Raw genomic sequence first — 17,318 nt, forward strand, 5'->3', positions numbered from 1 at the left:
TTGTTCGATATCTGAAGCACTGGGAGAAACTGGTTGTCAGGAATGGTGTGTTATACAGAGTGTCTCGTGATCAACTGTCCAAAACAAAACGCTATCAGTATGTTGTCCCTGAGTCCCTGATAGAAGTGATTCTGAAAGGAATCCATGATGATTGTGGCCATCAAGGACAGACTCGGACAATTAGCCTGGCCAGGCAGCGATTCTTTTGGCTGAACATGGAACGAACTCTAAGAGAATATGTACACAAATGTTACCGCTGCACTGTGAGCAAAACTACAGATCCTTCTGGAAGAGCCCCCTTGGAGAACATTTCAACAAGTAGACCATTAGAACTTGTCTGCATAGACTTCTGGTCAGCGGAAGATTCCAGTAACAGGTCTGTTGACGTTTTAGTAGCAACCGATCATTTTACAAGACTGGCACAAGCCTTTGTGTGTAGAGACCAGTCCGCCAAACAAGTTGTCAGGGTTTTATGGGACAGGTACTTTTGCGTTTATGGCCTTCCAGAGCGGATCCATAGTGACCAAGGGGCATGTTTCGAAAGCAAGTTAATCGGTGAGCTTTTAAGGGTTTCTGGGGTTAGTAAGTCACATACCACACCGTATCACCCGATGGGTAATAGAAGTGTAGAACGCTTTAACAGAACCCTTGGAAATATGATCAGAGTCTTGTCACCAGATGTAAAAAGAGATTGGCCTAGACGGTTGCAGACTCTCTCATTCCTGTATAACTGCACCATAAACGATACCACAGGATATGCTCCCTTTTATCTGATGTTCGGACGGGTGCCTCGTTTACCTATTGACATTCTTTTTCGTTCCGTTTTGGATGATCCTACTGTAACAAGTTGTGACAAATTTGTTTCCACTCTGGTAAAAGACCTGAAAGAGGCATCCTTAATTGCACATGAGCATGCTACGAAAGAGCAACGAAGACATGCAGAGATATACAACCGAAAGGTGAAGGGGTTGATCATTGAGATAGGTGACAAAGTACTCCTGGCAAACAAAACTGAAAGGGGCAAAAAGAAAATCGCTGACAGGTGGGAGTCAACAGTTTATACTGTTGTGGATTGTAGACCAGACACACATACTTACCGAATTCGTAATCCATCTACAGGGCAGGAAAAAGTGGTCCATCGGAACCTGCTGTTGGTAGTAAATTTCTTACCTGTGAATGTAGAAATCCCTCAGTCTGATCAGATGTCTGTTGTATCTGATTCTTGTTAAAACTCACCTTCTGTCCTCTGCTCAAGTGCCATTGGCAATGATCCTGTAGAAAGGGATGTGGAAGTGTCTGATGATGAAGAGGATGGCTGTAATGGAGTTGACTTGGAAGGATCAGTGATGATGGGAGGCAAGGTTCCATCCATACAAGATGATGATGTCATCAATGACTGTGACCATGTGGATTCTATGTCTGTTCAGGAATCTAGTGCCAGAGACAGAACCATTAGCTGGGTTTCAGACCTGCCTGAGGAATGTGTTCAATCTAATTCCGATCAAGCACTGAGTGAAGTTCTGACAGTTCCTGGTACTACAGTTACTCCTGCTACATCAGGAAGTCTTGTATCTGATTTGTCAAATGAAGTGACAATGTCTGTCTCTGAATATGAAGCACCTGGCAGTTCAAATGTGCAGAATTCAGACGCAGGGACAGTCTGGTCTACCCATTCCAGCTCACATACTCCTACAAACACGCACATAATTGACAGTGTGAATGTACCACCAAGTTCTACACTTGTCACACAAGTGAGATCACGCTTTGGTCGTGTTATTAAGCCAGTTGATCGTTTGATTCAAACAATGTCAGGTCAGACTGTCATTCAAGATGCAAAGCAAAATGTAGAAGCTGCTTGTAGGTCTCTGTTATTATAAATTAGCAGTCTACATATAGGTTTAAGAGAGGGTTTATTTTCCCTTAATTTTTTTCAGTTTATATGGACGAGTTATAGGTCTATGGTTCATGTTCAAATCAAATACCTGAGGTAGTAGATGTGTATTGGTTGACTTCTATGAGGGGCAGTTTTATTTGCCTTACTGTTATGTTTATTACAATGTTTTATTTTCCCTTTATTTGCATTTGTATTCTGACAATGCATGAGGTTAGGAGGATTTGGTGGAATGTATGTAGATGTTTCACTGTCGATTGTTGATATGAGAGCTTAGCGCTACTCTCTTATCACTTTGTCCTTATGGGATAATTGAATTTTGACTCTCCTTTTATGGGAAATTCTCCATTGATATGAGATGTTGATAATCTGTTATTGTTTTCTTAATTTTGGATATGCCTAAATTTCATGTAATTCAGTTGGGGTGAATGTAACGGAGTTGAAAAGATAAGATGATATAATTCATCAGAGTGAATGACATGAAATTAGGCATTATACATAAGATGGTATTTGAGTGCCCCCTTGTGGTAAATAAATTGTAGGAGAATATTGTCCCTTTGTGCTTACCGTAGATTCACAGAGATCGGTGTGACTGTGAAAGGTAAGCACAGCTCGTCTCTCTCTCTCGCAAACTAATTAAAAAGGGATGATATTAAACAATTTTATATAATTTCATCGAGCAAAACAGATGTGTATGTTGTTTAAGTAATACACTAGTTCATGTTTTGATTTCCTAATGTTTATTTTTTTACAATTTAAATGATTTGTGTGTTGCTAGCTGAAGCATTACATTGCTAATGCATTTTAAAGTTGTATACAAGATCCCAACGAGAGAGTTTTTGTATTTTACCCTTTTAGAGAGAGAGCTGAATGTTAATGCTGCACTTTCCTGCATTACATATCTTTGTTTTATCTCAGGTATGTTGTTTATCAATTTTTATATGTTATGTTTTTGAGTTTAAGAAAATGTACATTCACAGAGATCGGTGTGACTGTGAAAGAGAGAGAGCTGAATGTTAATGCTGCACTTTCCTGCATTACATATCTTTGTTTTATCTCAGTTTTATCTCAGACGGAGAGAATAAATCTGATTGAGTGCAATGGTGGATGGCTTCCTTTATTGAGTCCAAGACCTGAGTTATTATGGACGGGTGTGTTGCTGATGGGACACCCGTTACAGTAAGGAATGCAAACAGCTGGCAACTAGCAAACAACCAGGTAAAGCGGGTGAAGTTGGTGACTCTAGAGCTACACATTTCCCTACATGAGGACAATTAACTAGAACATGTCCATCAAGAACCACTGTACATCCTGCAGGTACTACCTCTGGAACATGTCCCTTGAATTTGATACAGCCCACTACATCAGCACTTGCTTGTTTGTATCTTGCTTCTAAAACTTTTTGTACTGCACGGTAACCATGGAAGTTAGATTGAGGAAAGGAAGCAGATTGTTGGACATAGTTACTGTAAAGAGCATCTAATGAATTTGTGCCAATTAGAATTTGGGGAGTGTTCATCAAATCTGGGACTACCAGGGCAAAAGTGGGCACTTCTGTCTCTGTTCCAAGGAACTCTCTGGGAAACTTAAGAGTCAATTCCACATATCCAAGATAAGACACTGTTTGACCATTTGCCCCTTCCACTTCCAGCAAGTTATCCAATGATTTAAGTGGACAATTTGATAAATTCTCTTGATAAAATGACCAGGGAACAGTAGTTACTTGGGACCCTGTGTCCAGAAGGCAAGAAACTCTTTTATTACCAACAGTTATTTGGGCAGTACACTTCACTCCCACTAATCCTCTTGGTAAATTTCTCAAAGGGGGTGCGTCACATGCATTTTGGTTGAACAACTGTTTACGTTTCTCAGGGCAATTATTATTTTTTTTTAGTCTCTGTATGCCCCTCTACAGAGACCATTCTCAGTTTAAAGGATTCATAGTTGCAACTTGTTGGGTATCCCATTGGGCTTGTCGCTCCCTTAACTTGCGTTTTTTCTCAGCAACTTTAGTAGGATCAGGAGCATTATTACAGCTGCTGGCAAGATGACCATTTTCCCCACATCTAAAACAATACCCCGGACGAGGTCTACTTTCAGGTAGTTTACTAGCTCTGTAACAATCTGTTGCTCCAGGTTCAGGCAGCAAGTTTCTGGTGCGGTTTCTATACATATCAGGGGCAGACAGTTGAACCTTTAAATCAGCAATCTGTCTCTTTAAGTCAGCAATTTCAGTTTCTTCCACATCACTTTTAATTTTTGTAGTGGCTGTAGTTTGCATGGCTGTAATCTGTGCCTGTAACTCAGTGACAACATTTCTCAGCTCACTCACTTCATCTGGTTTTGCATTTTTTTCTTTTCTTTCTGGCTTGAATGCTTTTGCAGTGCAACAACTTGAGCTTGAAGTTCACACTATTGCTTTGCAAGAGATGTGTCAGTTTGATCATCCTGAGTTTCACATTGGTGGGCAGATATCTGGTGAGCTGACAGTCTGAATTTCGAGGGGGCAGGATAGTGTTTATTTAGCCCTAAATGTTTTCTCATTCTTTCTTCTTTAGAGGCATTTTTATCTTCTTCTGTACGTATGAGAACTACTAATTCTGCAAATGGAGGAGGAGTGGCTTTTCTCCTTTCTAATTGAAGATCAGCAATGAGAGAACTGTCCCAACAGCCGCGACAAAACTGCTTTAGAAGATATCGGTTTCTCTCTTCTTCAAATATCCCACCTCGTCGAATAGCTGTGCTTAAGAGAACTTGTAATCTGTGCAGGTAAGTTGAAGGCTTCTCACCATTGTTTTGGAAGCTATTCGTAAATCTGGCTAATAACTCATCTCCGTCTTCTACAGAGCCATATACAGACTCCAGCAATTCCAGATATACTGCAGGTAAACTGTTAGGGGAGACATGTTTAACAATATCTGCAGCAGGGGGAAGCAAACTGTCTATGATTTTTCTGGCTCGATTTAAGTCAGATATAGAAGGATCTGTCAGTTGGAGATCAACACTGGCATGCCAAGTGTCAAAGTCTGGCTCATTAACAGGTCTAGGAAGTTTTCCAGAGAAAGATCGGAGGCGAAAAGAGGTATGGTGCATTGGAGCTGTGTCATTTGTGCGGACAATGTGCTCAACTACTACCTTTTGCACGCTAGGAGGATCAATTATATCCATGGTAAGTGCTGGATGGGATGACACTGTTACTGTGGGTTTAGTACTTCTATGGTTAAGGCTTTCCTTGGACAGGTTTTTTGAATTTGTTGATTCAACTTCATGAAATGGTGAAATTCTAGATGAAGGAAAAGCTGTTTGTTCAGTAATCATACTTTGTGATATGACTGGGGACAGCAGTCTATTTGGTGAACTGACTGTGCTACGATCAAGTATCTGAGAACGTGCTGCATTTGGAAATTCAAGCTTTTTATCCAAAACAGGTAGTGACTCAGCATGAGAAGGGCCAAATTTAATCTTCAGTAACTCTGTTTGGAGTACTTCCTCAGTGGATTTTCCACTAAAACTAGCAATGTTTTGCAATTCCTCCAGATATCCATTAGTAGCACTATCACTAGCAATATGGGGGTAGACGCAGCTTAAAGCACGTACCATAAAAGTGGTACTTGGGTTTGACATACTAACTACAGTTAAAGGCAAAAGAGGCATCAATGTTTTCATCGCGGAGTTATGTGTAAACTCTATGATAGCATGTCAATGAAACTCACAGTCAGGGTCATCAATGAGAAGATGTCGGTTAATACTACCATATCTTAAAAGCCATGACTCTAAATCTGAGTCTGTCTCAGTCAGTGTAATCTCACCCACAATTACTGTTTTTGAGATATTTACATTCTCTTTTTCTATGATATCCATGACGTTAAAGTTCTCTCCGATTTGTAATAATTATAGTGAACTCGAATACTGTAATTAGACACTGTTGTTGCAAAATCTCTCCTGGCTGGCTCGCCACTTTTTGGTACGTAACCCTCGATACACAAATGTATTATAAGCTTTTAATCAATGGACCAGATGCTTAGAAGTCTAAATTCCTCCAAAGAGAGAGAAGATACAACAACAGTGAAGGACTCGGACACAGAGGTAAGAATAATAAAAGATTGTATTGTAAAATGTTCACAGAAATATAAAACAATAAATAAAAAAATAAACAAAACAAATTTTAGGTTTTTTTCACACTTATCTAATGACCTCAATCTTATTTACACAATCTAATAACACTTCTCTTTCTTCACAGAGTTTTAAGGCTATATCACTAATAAGGTAAGTTAATATAATGTTATTTTTCTGTTTTTCTATTGTTAAGGGCTAATATTATATTTTGGTTACTATTATAACAATAATATAATACTAATATACTAATAACAATACTATATTAAAGGTTTATAAGTGTAAGTTAATAATACAATATTAAAATTGTATTATTATTTAACATATAATCAAAATTTCCCTTCTTAAACCAATTAACTTCTCTCTATAAAGCTTCAAAAATTGCAACGAATGAACAATATAAAAAACAATGTACAAATAAAATAAAAATTAAAATAAAACATTCACTTAAAACATGTCAAAATGTTCCAAAAGTCCAGTACAGGTGATGAACACTCAAAAAGATTCTTTTGCAAAACAACTAGGTTGCAAATTCAGTTCCAGATATCCAGGATGTTGCACTTGTGAGTGTGTTGTAAATTTACACTCCTACCATGACGCTGAATAGGTTTCCTTTGTATCTTTTCAACAGGTGTATCCAAAGAATCCACTTAATGGGAGGCTCGCCAGTCCAACTCCACAATTAGACACGCCGATGGAAGTTGAGACAATCCAAATCCAGAAAAGAGTTCAAACTTCAATTAATTCGAATCCAGAGCAGATCACATCCAGCAACTGACGTCAATAGAACATCTCAACGATAAAAAACCAGAAGAATATGCACAAACGAACAAAACCAAGGAAAAGAAAAAAAAAAAAAAAACCTGGCCTTGAAAACACAAGGCCAAAGAAACCATTAGCATTTTACAGTGTATGCATTAACTCAGCGTAACACATTTCTAAATAAACATCAACAGTAAATGACCATGTATATGCTTCTCTTTTCATATTTCTCTCTCCTATTTGGCATTTTCTTTTTACAAATGACAGCATTTTACTCTCTCACTTAAACTTTACACAATCACTTGTATAATACTCTGTATAATACTTTGTTTTTACTAGACCAAACAAATGGTTAATTAATGAAACACATTTTTCGACACTAGTTTAAATCATGTTATAATGAAAACAATAATAAATAATAAAAACACGAACTCACCAAGGAAATCATTCAAAATCAAAGTGAAAAAAATAGGAAAACTCCAGGTGGCACTCATGTGCAGATTTCACTCTCAGAGACAAATCTTGTTTTTTCTTCTCTCAATCCTTCATTAAAAATATATGATTGAAATCATTTCAGCATCTTATTAATGGTCAATTTTCACAGTTAATACGCATTAAAAACATTAAAAGATATAAATCTAATAGTTTTCTACTGTTATTAATATAACAACTTACATCTCTGCTTTCCCTTGCGAACACTGAATCACCATAGCAACGGTAAACACAAGCTAACAGACAAGCGAGATTTGTTATTGTTTGGAAAGCTGATCTGCTGCTATAGTGTAAGGCACGACGATGTCATTCTAAAGCACTATTCCCTTGAATGCTGTATAATACTCTATTAAAAGTTATTTATATAAGTAAATAATTTGAATGTATATTATTTAATCGAGTATTCTGCCAATGTTTTTTCCTCATATTTCTATTTGCTCTATTGCTGTATACTACCAACTAGTAACCTGGGTTACACTTGCTTTATCGAATTTTACATTTTAACTGCAAATTCCTAAAGACAATTATTTAACATGAAGTTAGCCGACCAAAACCATCGTTAGCCAACTAAGGTCGCAAGTTCCGTAGTTATAAGCATAGTTTGTTGATTTGCCGTTTCCCAAATCCATTGCTCCACCGAACATTCGCAAACTACGTCGCAAACTTAAGCACTCACAACTACAACTCTGGAGCTGTAGAAACATAGTTCCTGGCTGTGTTCTATTCCCAGTTATCCCCCTATGCCATATTCATTTAGAACATTCTAACATTCAAAGTTTAAATTCAAATAAAAAAAACATTAAGATCATCTCCCTTAAGTGTAATTTGCTTTCAAATTATTTTTGCAGTTCAGTTTTAGCAATCGTCATGTTTACAATTGTGCTACCTTAGCAGTGCACTTTGAAAACATTGATGTCATTTTGAACACAGCCTCAAGCTAAAGCTATGTGACCTATTAATTACAGTTTTTTCCATTTGTTTACACAAAATTACTTGTACTACAGACACAATGACTACTACATGTAACTGATGCACCAACCCCCTGAACCAATTCTGCTAAACTACAAGCACAATTCCTGCTTTACGCTCAAATTGCAGGTTCAAACACACTTTATTCAAAACACTACACACAATTCTTTGCATTTTGAACAATTTTCATGCAGAAAATCTTTTGTTTTCACAAGGAACACACTGTCATTCACAATTGTAAAGTCAGTTGTCCTATTTTGCATACTAACTCATCATATAGGTAAACAACTTTGACAAAAAATTGCAATTTAGAAATCAGAGCTCATCTGGTTCATTACTGGTTTTCTGCCCACCCATGTTTTTTAGTTGTTTATCTCCCTCCATATTCTCCATTCCTCAAACCTATTGAGGATTTTTTTTCTGCCTGGAGATGTAAAGTGTATGACCGAAATCCACACACACCTATACCCCTTTTCCAAGCTCTAGCAGTAAGATCACGGGTAGGGAAGGTATTACTGTAAATAGTGTCTAGCTCTTAAAAGAGCTCCTCATCAACTCGGCTAGCTCAGTGGGTAGAGCATGAGACTCTTAATCTCAAGTTCGAAGGTTTGAGTCCCATGTTGGGCTTTTCTGTTACCTTTCTGTCTCTCTCTCAGCAAACTTTCATTAGGTTCATATAACAGACCTTTTGAGACAAAGTTCAGCGTTTCTACCACTGTATGTGACCTTTTACTTAGTCTCTGTGGCGCAATCGGTTAGCGTGTTCGGCTGTTTTCTGAAAGGTTGGTGGTTTGGTTCAAGCCCACCCAGGGACGAATTAGGCATTTTGCTGCCTTGCAACTGCTAACACGTGCACTGGGCATAGATCCTGGGCCACATTCTGTCCAGCGTTACAAGATAATATCAGGATTTAGCAGAAGATTGTCACGGGTAGGGAGGGTATTGATGTAAACGGTGACTAGTTCTTGAAAAACTTTCTTACCAGCCTGGCAAGCTCAGTCGGTAGAGCATGAGACTCTTAATATCAGGGTCATGTGTTCGAGCTCGTTGTTGGGTGCTTCTGTTACCTTTCTGTCTCTCTAAGCAAACTTACATTAGGTTCATATAACAGACCTTTTGAGACAAAGTTCAGTGTTTCTACCACTATAGGTGACTTTTCACTAAGTCTCTGTGGCTCAATTGGTTAGCACGTTTGCCTGCTATCTGAAAGGTTGGTGGTTCAGTTCAAGCCCACCCGGGAACGAATTAAGCATTTTGCTGCCTTGCAACTGCTAACATATGCATTGGGCATAGATCCTGGGCCACATTCTGTCCAGCGTTACAAGATAATATCAGGATTTAGCAGAAGATTGTCACGGGTAGGGAGGGTATTGATGTAAACGGTGACTAGTTCTTGAAAAACTTTCTTACCAGCCTGGCTAGCTCAGTCGGTAGAGCATGAGACTCTTAATATCAGGGTCATGTGTTCGAGCTCGTTGTTGGGTGCTTCTGTTACCTTTCTGTCTCTCTAAGCAAACTTACATTAGGTTCATATAACAGACCTTTTGAGACAAAGTTCAGTGTTTCTACCACTATAGGTGACTTTTCACTAAGTCTCTGTGGCTCAATTGGTTAGCACGTTTGCCTGCTATCTGAAAGGTTGGTGGTTCAGTTCAAGCCCACCCGGGAACGAATTAAGCATTTTGCTGCCTTGCAACTGCTAACATATGCATTGGGCATAGATCCTGGGCCACATTCTGTCCAGCATTATGCTGCGCTCACACCAGATGCAAAACACCTGGATAAATTGCGCTATTCGCACATAAATTGCGCATAAATTTGTGACATTCGCGCCGCACCATTCGCGCGTATCCTGCTACAGGATGTCTATACGCGAGTTTGCATTGACTTAACATGTAAATCACTCGCAACTCAGAACGCACGTCAAGCGACATTCTGTCCAGCGTTACAAGATGAAATTTAGCATCTAAATCTAAATCTTTTAGAATTTAGCAGAAGATTCTCAAGGGTAGGGAAGGTATTGATGTAAATGGTGTCTAGCTCTTGAATAAGCTCCTCACCAGCCCAGCTAGCTCAGTCTGTAGAGCATGAGACTCGGCACGCTTACGTCATCGCTGCTGGGCTGTTCAGTGAGAAGCGCTCTCTCACTCAAAAGCACATTGGAGATTTCTCTAGTTATATCGTTTCAATCGTTTGATATGCAGTCAAATATTTCGCCAAACAGTCCTTAGGGATGCGGGGACACGCAGTCAGATATTTCACCGGACAGATCCGCCACTTTTGGCACTCATAAACAATCATAAAGCCCTCGTGCTGCAGGTATGAGGAGGTCTGCTGAAGGCGCGCAGCTGTCGTGAAGTGAGGAGTTTGCGTCTTTAATAAACGACGGCAGTTTGCGTTCACTGAACAGTAAGAATGATTAATAAATCCATATGAAACAGTCCCTTAAAAGTCACGTCTCGCTTTCAGTTTCGGGCTTTGGCGCGTTTTGCACTCACACACAAGCGTACCGCGCCAAAGCCCAAGTGAACCGCGCTCAGGCACACCTCTTCCAACTGGGCCAGGGCCGGCCAAGTGAACCGTGCTTGAGCCTGATTCAGCGCACTCATACTTCTCAAATGATCCGGGAAACGGACCTGGGCACGGTACGGATGGCATAGTGTGAGTTGGCCCTAAAAGACCCCTTCCATCTTGTCAGCATTTTCTGCATCATGACATGCTGATTTTTGTTGTCTATTTTTTTTGTTTTTTTTCTCCGATTTTTGTTATTGGGCAAATGTCTCTTACAATATATTTTTGTGGCGCTGTTACTTAGCTGGTCAAAGTGCCTGTCTTGTAAACAGGAGATCCTGGGTTCAAATCCCAGCAGAGCCTTAGTGCTTGTTTTATAGAGCTTAACGAAATGATTATGAAATTGTATAGCTTTGAGGCGTAACAACCTCTTAGGTTGCCATTTAAAGACTTGCTATCTTTTGTCTCTTTTGTCTCTTTGTGCAGAAATATCTTGCCCTCTTTTTTGCGCTGTGGCTTAGTTGGTCAAAGCGCCTGTCTAGTAAACAGAAGATCCTGGGATCAAATCCCAGCAGTGCCTAATATACTGGTGTAGGAACTTATCAGCATATTACAGTGGTCAACACAAGTTGAATCTGAAATCTTGGGCAACTCCAATGGTCTCATTCATTGAACTAGCTTGAGGGCTTATACCATCAGGATAACAGAGCGCCAATTGATTTCGGGCTCACCTAACCAGTACTTCTCCGCAGATGTTCTGGTACCCTTCGGCTAACTAGCCAATGATTAATTAAATCAGTTAAATTAAAAACAATTACAGGATCTTCAGCGGAAACCATTTCACGAGACTTTTAATTGATTCCTGGTCATGTGCTCGCCTTGGGCACATCCTGCTAGATGCACAATTTCGTAGAGACAAAGAGATCTCTAGAAACATTAATGCATATGAATAAAAGCTAATCTCTTAATGTTAGAACTAAGGCAGATGTATCTTTGAATAATATGCCATAATGTTCCTCATATGCTGTTTATTCCAACCAACTAGGTTAATCAATGTGTTGTTTTAACCCTTATAACAGAGTAAAATAATCTGTATGTGTCTGAAATGTATGATGTCTGGTATTGAACGAAAGCTAGTGACATTTGCAATACGTTGGTGTTAATGAAAAACTAGTAGTACAAACAGTATTCATCTTGTAACGTTTGATATAAGATAGTTTCAATCTTGCAAGAGTTCTACCACGTGAAATCTACATGCAGTCTGTTAATTAATGACCTTTCCTACGTCAGTACGGGGCCTGGCCCTGCCCTTCATGGCAACTGCTCATTGGCAGACAGTGCCATGGGGACGAACCAGACCAGGTCACTTAAAAAACTTCCACGCAAATCTCTTAAGTTTCGGGACTCACGAAACTGCACGAACTTCCGCAAAACCGACTCTCAGCAGTCCATCACCTAGGTAACCCAGGACAACAGCCATTCACGAGCGTGTGAATCCCATAGACGTCATCGAAGCGAGAAACTACTCAATCAGGAGCACCGTGTTTCCCCAAGGCCGGCCGGCGAGGGAGATTCGACTTCAGCAAAAAGGGCGCAAGTAACACAAACTAATGTTGTCTCTTGCTGATCTTGTGCAGATTGATCTTAAGCAGTTAAAGATAAGCCATATCTCTGCTTTTGTGGTTTCTCAGGTGTTATTCTAAGATCTTGCAAGAAGTATTAGAATTAATTTGGGATGTTGTCAACTCATTTTGCATCCTCTGAACTGCCCGTGTGTGTATGTGTGAATGTGTGTGTTTGTTTGTTGTTTGCTTATTACGTAGTTAGTTTCATGTATCGTAGTGTAGCTCAATAAATCTTTGTACTCATTTTGTAAGAACTGTGTTCTTGTTTATGTGCTTCTAAGTCATTGCCTCGAGCTGTAGAGCTTGTTACCTTGCTAAAAGTTAACCCAATACTGTGTTATGTTATGATCGTTGGCCACGTAAATAATATAAACAAGATTGGTAAGATACGATGTCTTCTATTTGCGGGACAAATGGTAGATAAAGTGTGAATCTTTTAATCTGATTCAATCTGACTCAATTGAGTCGAATCAATGATTCGAATCTTCAGGATCCGATACATTGAAATGAGCTAATAACCCCCTGATCGATATTAAAACCTAGGTTGATCCCCTACACTCGTGCCATGATTGCTTCTTCTTAAGAGTTACGACTGTTTACACAGCGTGCTGTTTAGCAGTCTGTTTCTTAACAAAACTCAAATCCTTAAGAACGCTGCTCGTTCAAGAGGTCTTTGCACAATGGCTTTTTATAGCATGGTGTGGTAATGTGTAACCAATTGGACTTTAATATTTCAAGTCGAGACATTCACACATGCAGCCCTACCATTGTATGTTTTTTTTTCTTTTTTCGATCAAACAATTAGCCCCTTTTATGGCTGTCTGGCACTGTGGCTTAGTTGGTCAAAGCGCCTGTCTAGTAAACAGGAGATCCTGTGTTCAAATCCCAGCAGTGCCTAATGTACAGGTGCCCCGGTTGTTTTTTCTTAAGAGTTACGACTGTTTACGCAGCGGGATGTTTAGCAGTTGGTTTCTTAACAAAACTCAAATCCTTAAGAATGCTGCTTGTTCAAGAGGGCTTTGGACGATGGCTTTATATAGCATAGTGTGGTAATGCCTAACCAACTGGACTTTAATATATCAAGTCCAGACATTTACACATGCAGCGCTACCGTTGTTAGGTTTTTTTTTTCCTCTTTTTTCGAATAAACAATAAGCCCATGTCAACATCATTTGGCACTGTGGCTTAGTTGGTCAAAGCGCCTGTCTAGTAAACAGGAGATCCTGGGTTTGAATCCCAGCAGTGCCTTGTCCGCAGTTGGCCATTCTTTCATGGGCCAGAGAGTACCAAAAAGTGCTTTCTGTGCAACAGTGCTTGAGGCAGGAGAGCACTCAAGCTCTGTGGTGCAATGGATAGCGCATTGGACTTCTAGGCTGTGAGCTGAGGCTGGGAATTTATTCGGGCTGGGCCAATTTCCCAGGAGGTTAAGCAGTGAGGCCGAAATCATGTTGCGTTTCCACTCTCGCGCTAGTAGCTCGCAGCACGTCACGCAAACCCTGCCCCCATAACGTCCCCCGAATCGAACTGCACACAACCCGCCCATTTCAGTGGGAATCAGGCAGATAAAGCACACCATCACATCCTCACGAAACCATTCAAATGAAGACAACTGAAACAAACAAATGACACGTTACTGTACAACATAACATTGTATGTCTATACGCACATGCCTGTCCGTTCTCATTCATCATATTCATTTACTCACCAAACGACTGAATTTGAAACTAATTTTCATGCGAAGCAACACGCCCCTTCAGCTACTCCAGAATGCAGCAGCATGAGTGGTCTTTAATGAATTGAAAAGAGCACATGTCACTCTGCTACTCACCCGTTTGCACTGGCTGCCAGTTGCTGCTCGCATCAAATTCAAAGCTCTGATGTTTGCCTACAAAGCGACCTCTGGCTTTGCTCCCTCTTATCTGCTCTTACTTCTGCAGATTTATATGCCCTCCAGAAACTTTAGTTCTGTGAATAAACGTCACCTTGTGGTTCCATCCCAAAGAGGCAAGTAATCACTTTCCCGAACTCTCGCATTCAATCTGCCCAGTTGGTGGAATGAACTCCCTAACTGCAACAGAACGGCAGTCACTTGCTGTCTTCAAGAAACGACTAACAACTCAACTATTTAGTGTCCACTTCACTTCCTAATCCTACATATCCTACATAATTCCTACATATAATTTAGCGATGCCCCATATGGTCCAAAACCAGACACGTGGACAAATCTAAGCTTGTTTTTAATAACACAAATATAAATATGCATATAATAAACAATACTGCTGCTAATAATAATATTATTAAAAAAGCAAGTTGTTATGAATGAACTTAAAACAACCCACCCAAGATGAAGAAGGCATGGAGGCAGCAGTTTTTATATTTATGTAGAAAATAATAATTTTTGTAATATTTTAATCCTTTGAAACATATTTGCGTGTTGCTGTAAAAACTTGCCTATTGCTACTTTGCAACATTTTTTTGTAAAAAAAAAATGAAAGCTAAAGAATTAGGGTAGGTTGGTAAATGTAGGCTACTGTATACAGTAGGCTATTGTCACTTCCAAAAGATAGGCAAAGATTCACACCTTTGCAGTCCCACCCACATTTCACAACCTGTATGAACCCATAAAGGCCGCAAGTGCCACAGACCCTGTAGAACTTTTCTTAGCTGATCTTCTGCGTGACCTATTTAGTCATTAATAACAGCTCATCTTTTTACGGAAAGAGGACCAGGAACTCAAAAAGGGTAATTATTATACCATTCTGTCTTTCCGTTATCTCCTTCATGATTATTTGTGCTGTGTTTTCCTACGTTTCATGTTGTAACATCGTTTTAACTTAATTATTTTATAGAGAGCTTTGTTTGAGAACAGAGAGACAACACCTAAGAAAACAGCGGAGAAGAGGTTGATGTCTCTTCTCTGTAGGCACCATGCAGGCTTCAAAATGGCCATTTGCGTTAGGTATCTCGTTACCCTTTTAGTCATAACAGGTAATGTGGATGACAATTAAGCAAGTTAATGACACGCAAACATGTCTCAGGAAGGTTTTCACAGCTACTGTGTTTCATCCACCAAACACTGATCCCAAGTTGAAGGGAGATTTATAAAAATGACAGAGGTGGGACTTGAACCCACAATCCCCAGCTCTGGAGGCTGATGCCTTATCCATTAGGCCACTGGGCCACATCACTAATTACTTTAGGATCTCAATGACAGTTTTCATTCTGTCAAATAAGAACTAATGGACAAACATTTTCTTTTTGCAATCATTCACATTCGTGTCTCATCGGTTCTGGGCTATGGTTCTAGTGTATAGTGTGACTGGTCTGGAGAGTTTCGAATTCCAGTCAAGGCCACTCATTAATTTAAAATCACAACCTTTCTGCAGCTATTTTCTTGCTTGCATTTCATCATCATCCACCTAACATGAGACCGTCAATTGAGAGCCATGGGGTACTTGAAGTCAAGATCTCCATTCCCAGAGCTTAGCAGAACCTTTTAGGTTTGTAACGTGACAGTGAGATTCAAGCAAGATTGGATGAATCCTAATTGAAGTGTGCAGCAAGTCTGAGAATTCGAAGCTAACTATTGTCCTCAAATCATCACACCTAAGCTTTGAGTAGACAAGTCAGGATTTTTTCACACAACTTAAATGTAACCCAACAAACACAACCCAAACAGGACTTCATCAACAATCAACAGTCCCCAACTTCAAAGAGTGATGCCTTATCCATTAGGCCACTGGGCCAATACTAGCATTTGCCATATCTGTTGTATGACTCAGGAAGTTTTTGTAACACAGCACTTAAGGATCCCTATACCATATTGCATTCAGACGATCTGGTTTGTACACCTAATGACAAAACAGCTTCTCTGAAGAGTTTTCCATTGTCATGTCTTTTTGACCTAAGGGTATGAACCTAGCTTTTTGAAGGTCACACTGGATTGTGCTGCACAGCAATCTTAAAAGGAACTGAATCAAAGGCAACCCAGGTGGGACTTGAACCCACAATCCCCAGCTTCGAAGGCTGGTGCCTTATCCATTAGGCCACTGGGCTGTTTTTTACTACTTTTGAACTGTAATATGCATCCAGGGAGTTGCTGACGCACGTAACAAAAACAACATGAACAAAAAGTAGATTGGATCGGTTTCACAGAATTTTTTTTGGCACTGCAGGGTACTTCTTCAGGGCTCGTTGGTCTAGGGGTATGCTTCTCGCTTAGGGTGCGAGAGGTCCCAGGTTCAAATCCTGGACGAGCCCTATGGCTGTCACAAAAGAAAAAAAACAGTTGTTCTTTGGCCTTTCTACATTAATTGTAGCACCTTTTGCTGTGACTTTAGTTAATGAACATTTAGCGGACTTCTAATCTAAATTAGTCTAACATGTACAATTATACATACAAAGCCGTCTGCTACTCTCGGGCAGATGGTTCCACAGCATCCGGTCACGCAGCAGCCGGCTAAAGGAAAGTTTCTTCCCTCAGACTATCAGGTTGATGAACACTTAATACACCACACACAGACTCTTCCATACCCTCACTGCACACCATCGATATGTAGCATGCACTGACCTTTAGCCAATCCATTCTTGAAACAACACTGCCTACAACTATGTGGACACCTATACATTGTACATATCGCTGTCAATTTCACATTGTCATTTTATTTGCACTGTATTTTGCACTGTTGTACTTGCACTATCTGTATTTTGTACTGCCTGTACAGATCATTTTTCATGATTTTTGGTGATTTTTTTCATTTTTCATGATTTTTTTCTTTTTTTCATGATTTTTAGTGATTTTTGGAAAAAAAATTCATTTTTCTTGATTTTTGGTGATTTTTCAAGATTTTTTATTTTTCATGATTTTTGGTGATTTCTCAAGATTTTTTCAGTTTTTGTGATTTTTTCATTTTTCATGATTTTTGGTGATTTTTAAAAAAAAAATCTTTTTTCAT

The 17,318-nt window shown here is 39.6% G+C and overlaps 1 protein-coding gene and 2 non-coding genes across 3 annotated transcripts in view; 1 reads left to right on the forward strand and 2 right to left on the reverse strand.

The window, feature by feature from the left end:
- Positions 1–17,318, reverse strand: part of LOC103910934 (uncharacterized) — a 492,719-nt gene that overhangs the window by 324,323 nt on the left and 151,078 nt on the right. The gene's annotated exons all lie outside the window — the stretch shown is intronic.
- Positions 13,538–13,611, forward strand: trnat-agu (transfer RNA threonine (anticodon AGU)). Its single transcript has one exon. It is a non-coding gene; the product is annotated as a tRNA-Thr (tRNA).
- Positions 16,347–16,419, reverse strand: trnar-ucg (transfer RNA arginine (anticodon UCG)). The gene has a single exon. It is a non-coding gene; the product is annotated as a tRNA-Arg (tRNA).

Source organism: Danio rerio, chromosome 4 (assembly GCF_052040795.2).
Source record: "Danio rerio strain M-AB ecotype USA chromosome 4, GRCz13ab, whole genome shotgun sequence".
NCBI lineage: Eukaryota > Metazoa > Chordata > Actinopteri > Cypriniformes > Danionidae > Danio > Danio rerio.